Genomic DNA, 8,615 nt, shown 5'->3' with positions numbered 1-8,615 from the left:
TGCAGGGAGCCAAGATGGCGCCGCTCACTCCAGCCTGGGTGACAGAGCGAGACTCCGTCTCAAAAAAAAAAAAAGAACATTTTGCAGGAGCCTAAAACAAAGAATACATTGAAATACGTGTGCTGAGCCTGTGAGAAGCCTGAGGAGCTTGTCCCTCAAAGGAAGCACAGGACCTGAGTTTGAGTGTCCGTGTGCAGCTGGGGGACGGGTCCGCCCAGGGTGACGCAGACAGCTGGAACCCAGTCCTCGCCCTCTCCGCCTTCCCAAGGCCAGCATCCTCAGACAGCCACACACAGGGAAAACGTGGACTTGGTGAGCAGGAGCGGGGCTGGGGGGATATCTGCCTAGCCAAGGAAATTTGCTTGTTTCCGTTTTGAACGGAGGTAAATAAAAAACTCAGAAACGTCTTCTCTGAATTTCTGAGTGATATGAGTTCCACATGTATTTTATTTGCATGCTAAGGAAGCCCCAACCCAAGAAATTTACATAAAAATGATCCCCATTAGGTGATAGTATGGAGTGTTTTATAGAAGCAGCACACAAATAAAAGACAAAATGTACACCTAGAGGCTTGTGAAACAATAGTAAATATTAAGAAGAAAAATCTTACAAGTAACAAGAGGGAAAACCCATCACCTTTGAAGCCGTGACAATGAGACTGTCAGCTGATTTTCCACAGAGCAGTAGAATCCCTGAGGGAGTAATCAAATAATATTCTGTAAGTGCTGAGAAAATAATGTCAACTCTGAATTCTTTTTTTTTTTTTTTTTGAGATGGAGTCTTGCTCTGTTGCTCAGGCTGGAATGCAGTGGCGAGGTCTCGGTTTACCGCAACCTCCACCTCAGGGTTCAAGCGATTCTCCTGCCTCAGCCTCCTCAGTACCTGGAATTACTGGCACCCACCACCACGCCCAGGTAATTTTTGTATTTTTAGTAGAGATGGTGTTTCATTTGGCCAGGCTGGTCTTGAACTCCTGACCTCAAGTGATCTGCTCACCTCAGCCTCCTGAAGTGCTGGGATTACAGGCGTGAGCCACCGTGCCCGGCAATTTAGAATTCTATACTCGGCTAAACTGTCATTCAAAAACATGGGTGAAATCCGTATGTATTCATTCACATAGAAACTTTTTAAAGAGTTTACTATCAATGGATGCACTGTGATGATACTTTAGGTAAAAGGAAAAGTGAAATATACAGAAAAACAGTGAATTAAGAAGAAAAGCATGAGGGATGAGGAGAGGGAGAAACACAATAAAGGGATCAATTGAAAGCCTAAAATTAAATGCTAGAAATACGTTTTAGTACCTTAGTAGTCACAAAAAAAATGTAAATGAGCTAAAGTCTCTAGTTAAAAGATATTCAGATAAAGTAGAGATAAAGACGCTCTATGCTATTTACATGAATCTCACCCAAAACATCAGAGAGAGAACATTTGGGAATAAAAAGTAGGAAGGAGATATACCAGACAAATATATAGCAAAAGGAAGAGGCCGGGCATGGTGACCCATGCCTGTAATCCTAGCACTTTGGGAGGCCGAGTGGGCAGATCACCTGAGGTCAGGGGTTCGAGACCAGCCTGGCTAATATGGTGAAACCCCCCTCTCTACTAAAAATACAAAAATTAGCTGGGTGTGGTGGTGGGTGCCTGTAGTCACAGCTACTCAGGAGGCTGAGGCAGGAGAGTCCTTGAACCCAGGAGGCAGAGGTTGCAGTGAGCTGAGATCAAGCCATTGCACTCTAGCTTGGTCAACAAGAGTGAAACCCTGTCTCAAAAACAAAAAAACTAAAAAATAGAGGAAGACTGATGCAGCTACATTTATGTCTGACATGATAGACTGTAAGACAAAAAGTCTTATTACAAATAAAGAGGGATGCTACAAAATGATATGTTTAAAATCACCGGAAGACATGATAATTCTAAATTTATTTTTATTCCATAACATTGTCTTATGTAAAACAAACACCAAAAGAATTACAAGAAAATTAACAATCTACATTCAAAATTGACATTTTAACTCATTATTTCGAACATGTCAAATTAATTTATGTGTTATGCAATTTCAACCAAAATGCCAAATGGGTTTTTATGAAACTTGACAGGCTGAATTTAAAAAGAAGTTATTTGGAAATGCAAAGAACCAAGGATAATAGGTATTACAAATCAGGCCAAGGGGATAGGAAACCTGGGCTGAAGCATAAACAGGGTTGTTCCAGGTTAGCCAACCATTACCAACTCCCTGGGAAGCAGAACATTTTGGTGAAATAATTAACTCATGCTCTTATAGATACCTTAAAGTGATAAAATGACCTCTAATTAATTACAGATAGTAATGTGCTTCCTATGTCGCTTTCTTTGGGGATGTTAAATGTGATCTCTTGTCTTACAATTTTGACTGCAAACTTAAAAACCAAGAAAAATTCAACAGACCTTCCATTATTTTTACCTCCTAAAGCAAATTTTAAAGGCCACTTCTGTATGACATCTTAACACTTGTTCTGCCAGCATCAGCCCCTCAGCCAGACTGTGGGCACAAACATGGACAGGGACGGAGGGAGAGAGAGAGAGGGAGAGAGGGAGAGAGAGAGAGAGAGAAAGATATTGCATCCTACACAATTGGACATGTGGCATTTTCATTATTATTCCATGATTACTATCCTTATCATTTCAATAACAAAATACTGTCAAAATATTTTCTAATTTCTGATGCGTGTATTCTCTGACACAATGATTATTTAGAAGTGTGTTGTTTAATTTCCAAATGGTTTGGATTTTTCCCGTTATCACATATTTATTATTTCTAATTTAATTCCACTGTAGTCAGAGACTATATTCTCTATTATGATTTCTTTCTTTTCTTTTTTTTGTTTTTTTTTCTTCAGACAGGGTCTCGCTCTGTCACCCAGGCTGGAGTGCAGTGCTGCAATCCTAGCTCCTGGGCTCAAGCAATCCTCCCTCAGCCTCCTGAGTACCTGGGACTACAGGTGCATAACCCTCTGCCTGGCTAATTTTTAAACTTTTTTGTAGAGACAGGGATGGGTCTCCCTATGTCACCCAGGCTAATCTTGACCTCCTGGGCTCAAGTAATCTTCCCACTTTGGCCTCTCAAAGTGTTGGAATTACAGATACGATCCACCGTGTCTAGCCTGATTTCCATTAAAATTTTTTTATTTTTATTTTTTGTAGAGATAGGGTCTCACTATGTCATGTTGCCCAGGCTGCTCTTAAACTCCTGGCCTCAAGCGATCCTCTAACATTGGCCTCCCAAAGTGCTGGGCTTTCAGGCGTGAACCAACATATCTGGCCCATTTAAAAATTTTTATTGAGGCATTTTTTTTATAACCCGCCACATGTTTCTTCCTGGTAAGTATTCCATGTACAATTGAAAAGTCACGCTTGTTGATAGCATTGCTCAGATCTTCTATGTCTACTGACTTTTTGTCTAGTTTTCTATCATTGCTAGGGCAGGGATGTTATAATTTCCATTTACGATTGTGAAATTGTCTATTTCTACCTTATTTTCTGGCCATCTTTGCTTTATGTATTTGAAAGCTTTGTTATTGAGTACATATACTTTTTAAAATTATTGTTCTTTCCTGTTCAATTGATCGACCCTTTCATCATTATGATGTGTCTCTCTTTATCTCTGGTAATCCATTTTGATTTAAAATCTATTTTACATCAAGATCCATTTTAAATCTGATATTGATATAGGCCATATTGATTTGCCTTTTTGTGCTGTTTGCTTTATGTATCTTTCATATGGTTGGAATTTGTGTCCCGCCCAAATTTCATGTTGATTTATAATCCCCAGTGTTGGAGGTGGATCTTGGAGGGAGGTGATTGGATCATGGAGGTGGATTTCCCCCTTTCATTCTGTTATTGTGATAGAGTTGTCACGAGATCTGGATGTTTGTAAGTGTGTAGCACCTCCCTCCTCGTTCTCTTCCTCTTGCTCCGGCCATGTAAGATATTCCTGCCTTGTTTCACCGTCCACCATGATTGTAAGTCTCCCAAGACTTCCCCAGAAGTGGAGCAGAAGCAGCCATGCTTCCTGTACAGCCTGTGAAACCGTGAGCCAATTCAACCTCTTCTGTTTATAAACTACTCAGTCTCGGGTATTTCATCCACCATGGGATGACACAACAAGAAGGCTTTCACTAGGTGCAGCTCCTTCACCTTGGATTGGCCAGCCTCCAGAACAGGAAGAAATCACATTCCTTTTCTTGTAAATTACCCAGTCTGTGGTCTTCTGTTATAGCACACAATGTGGAGTAAGACCAACGGCAAAAGGGACTTTCAGATATAATTAGGGCTATGGACCTTCAGAGAGAAAAATTAGCCTGGGTTATCTAGTCAGGCCCAATCTAAATACACATGCCCTTAAAACAGAGAACTTTCTCCAGCTAACAGCAGGGGAGAGCAAGCAGAAGATAAAGTTAGAGAAATGTGAACTGTGAGTGGGACTCTGCCCACCATTGTTGGCTTTGAAGATGAGAGAAGGGACCATGAGTCAAGGAATGCAGCCAACCTCTAGAAGCTGAGAATGACCTCAACCTTACAACCACATGAATGCAGCCAACCTCTAGAAGCTGAGAATGACCTCAACCTTACAACCACATGAATGCAGCCAACCTCTAGAAGCTGAGAATGACCTCAACCTTACAACCACATGAATGCAGCCAACCTCTAGAAGCTGAGAGTGACCCCAACCTCACAACCATATGAATGCAGCCAACCTCTAGAAGCTGAGAATGACCTCAACCTCACAACCACATGAATGCAGCCAACCTCTAGAAGCTGAGAATGACCTCAACCTCACAACCACATGAATGCAGCCAACCTCTAGAAGCTGAGAATGACCTCACCTTACAACCATATGAAACTGGATTCTGCCAGCAACTTGAATGAGCTCAGAAGTGGATTTACCCTTAGAACCTCCAGAAAGAAACAGCTGTACTTATTTGTGGTTTTATCCTCATAAAATCCTAAGCAGAGAGCTCAGCTGAGCCACTTTGTACCTGGACTTCTGGTCTATTTAACTATGACATAATACGTGGATGTTGTTTTATGTCTCCAAATTAATTTAATTAAGGTAATCTGATATGACAGTAATAGAAAATTAGCACAGTTTCTGAGGAGATATCAGTCGTTAGTTGGATTAATTGCTAACCAGTACGTAATATGTAACTTGACTTTCATTGCTTTTTATCTTTGGCTTTTAGCAATTTGACTACTCTGTGCCTTAGCATGTTTGTTTTTGTTTATTCTGCTTAGTGTTCATTAGTGCATGTGCAAATTTATGTCTTTCCTAAAATTCAGGAAAATTTCAGTCATGATGTCTTCTAATATTTTTTCTGCACCATTTTATTTCTACAGCTAGTATTCTAATTAATATAATCTGTAAGAATTGTAAGCTTTGTTCGTTTCAAAATGTATCTTTTCTCTGTGTTTCTCATGTTGGACAACTTCTGTTGGTTTATCTTTAAGTATACTTACTCTGTCATGTCCATTTGGCCAGTAAATCCATTGAGTAAAGAATTAATTTCAGAAATTGTATTTTTCAGTTCTAGAATTTCCCCTTTGTTCTTTTTTACTGTTTTTATTTCTTTCATGAGAGTTCCCACTTCTCTGCTGAGATTGTTAGTTACAATATTTGGTTTATTTAGGGACTGGATTTGATTGATCTTATTGTATCTTAAAGAATGTGTTTAGATAGATACATAGATAGATAGACGGACAATGTTTTCATATGTTAAATAATTCTGAACTGTACCATGGACATACGAACGTGACACTGTGTGTATTCTAGATGCCACTGTTTTTCTCTGTTGAGTATTCTTTTCTTTGCTCAGTAGGCAGTGCTCTTGGCTAGGCTGGAACTGGAACTGTTTTCTTGTGTGGCAGCTCCCGCCTCAGTTCAGGCCTTTTGCTCCGGCTGCTTCCTCCAGTCTATTCCTGGCCTGCGGGGTTCAGGGGATGCCGGCAGCCAGGGTCTGGGCATTCCCTCTCTGGGTCTTTGTTTTCTGGGATTTCCCCATCATTTTCAGGGCTCATGGTTTCCCAGCTTCACCTTTCTCATTCCCCAGGGAAGAAAGATCATGAATGTCGTTATGTGCACCCCACCCTTTTTGGGGGAGAGTTAGCCATCTATGCCTTTGTATTTCGTCTATTGATTTCACAAATTTGTGTATCAAAACCCCAAGTATAGGAGTTTTGCCTGTGACAGACAATGCAGGGAGAAATCACTATGTGTCCTGACACATGTGGATGCTGTTTGATTGTTTTCTATTAGTCAAACGACCAGCACCATGTGCGCAGTTTGAAGACCTTCATATCTGGTGCACGGGAAGGCTTTATCTCCACGTGTTTCAAACACGCGCGGTGCTACCAATGCTTAATGTTTTCTAAAGTGATCGCCGGAATGGAAGCTTTCTTTTATTTTTATTTTTTATTTTTTTTGCTAAAAGAGGTTACACATAAATTTTTAGTTTTTGTCTAATTATGACCTTTAAATATATTTCTATTTTTTCCTTATTTATTTGAAAAAGCTCTTTACATAATTGTCTTAGTCTGTTTTCCATTGCTATTAAAGAATACTGCAATACCTGGGATTGGATAATTTTTTTTTTTTTTTCCTGAGGCAGAGTCTCTATCTGTTGCCCAGGCTGGAGTGGTAATTTTTTAACAACCACTCTCACTGTAACGAATCCAGGCCCAGAAGAGCAAGAACTGACTCATGCCTGCAGAATTAACCCAGTCAGTCGGAGTGCCATAACCCTCTTGACCTGATTGCCTCTCGAAAGCCCCACCTTCCCCTGGGGACCAAATCTTCCACACATAAATTCTGGCGACATACTGAAACCATAACAATAATGAAGACCATTAATGCTTTGTCTCTTAGATATGTCACAAATCATTTCCCCAATTTATCTTGCTTTCACTTGTGTGTGGTATTTTTTGAATATAGGACTTTAACTTTTCTGTAGTCAAATCTATCACGACCGAGAAACACTATCATTTAGTAATGAGGCTCCCTGCTTGGCAGTCAGAGAGACCAGATTTCACATTCTGTCTCCACTTATTACTGGCTGCGTGACTTTGGTGCATTGTTTAACCTCTCAGTACTAGAGGTTTCTCGTCCATAAAATGGTTGCAGCAGTGTCAAACCTTGTGGAACTGTTAACACATTGTGCAAACAATGGTTGTAAGATACCGATGCCAGAGATGGGAACTGACACGTGCTGTCAATGGCAGCTGCTACCTGTTCGTTCTACGCTGAGGATTAGTTCCAGTCTGTCTTTTTTCCCATGCTTCTCCACCTCAAGTGATATGTATATTTACCTAAATTTTCTTTAAATGCATTTTTGTTTTCGTGGTCCATCCCAGCCCTACTGATTTGAACTGTTAACTTTATAAAATCTTTATTTTATATGCTTTTTCAAATTGTTTATGAATTCAACACTGTTTTAGTTTTTTTTTTGTTTTTTTTTTTTTTTTTTGGAAACAGAGTCTCATTCTTTTTGCCCAGGCTGGAGTGCAGTGGCATGATCTCAGCTCACTGCAACCTCTGTCTCCCGGGTTCAAGCGATTCTCCTGCCTCGGGCTCCTGAGTAGCTGGGATTACAGGCACCCACCACAACACTCGGCTAATTTTTGTATTTTTAGCAGAGACGAGGTTTCACCATGTTGGCCAGGCCAGCCTCAAACTGCTGACCTCAGGTGATCCACGCGCCTCAGCCTCCCAAAGTGCTGGGGTTACAGGTGGGAGCCACCACACCTGGCCTTTTTTTTTGACAAGATTTTGCTCTGTCACCAGACTGGAGTGCACTGGTGCACTCATAGCTCACCAAACCTCAAACTTCTGAGTTGAAGAGATGCTCCCACTTTGGCTTCCCAAAGTGCTAGGATTACAGGCGTGAGCAGCCGTGCCTGGCATACTTATTGTAATTTTTTTTTTTTTGGAGACAAAGTCTTGCTCTGTCAGCCAGGCTGGAGTGCAGTGGCATGATCTCCGCTCACTGCAATCTCCGCCTCCCGGACTCAAGCAATTCTCCTGCCTCAGCCTCCTGAGTAGCTGGGATTATAGGCATGTGCCACCACATCTGGCTAATTTTTGTATTTTTAGTAGAGACGGGGTTTCACCATGTCGGCCAGGCTGGTCTTGAACTCCTGACCTCAGGTAATCTGCCCAGCTCGGCCTCCCAAAGTGCTGGTATTACAAGCGTGAGCAACCGTGCCTGGCCACTTATTGTAATTTTTAATGAACATTTTTATCCTGGTGGGTCACACTTCTTTCCTATTCATCTTATTCAAATCCTTTTCCTACACTTTGTTTTTACTCTTTCAAAAGAGCTTCAGGTTATTTGATATTTTTCTTGGGCTGGCATGAAGTACATGAGGAAAATGAAAATCTCAAGCGTTGAATCTAGGAACACTGTAAGTCTCTCCGTTTATTTAAATTTCCTTTCATGGTTTTCATAAAGTTTTTTCCTCACTGCACACAACTGGTTAGGTCATTTCCTAGCACTTTTACGTTGCTGTCATGTATCCGATCCATCTCAGTGTGCTTTCTGTCTCATTTTTACTGGTACTTACAAAAGTACATACATTTTTAT

The sequence above is a fragment of the Macaca mulatta genome, chromosome 5 (genome assembly GCF_049350105.2).
Source record: "Macaca mulatta isolate MMU2019108-1 chromosome 5, T2T-MMU8v2.0, whole genome shotgun sequence".
NCBI classification, from domain to species: Eukaryota; Metazoa; Chordata; class Mammalia; order Primates; family Cercopithecidae; genus Macaca; species Macaca mulatta.
Note: the sequence above shows the minus strand (reverse complement) of the source record.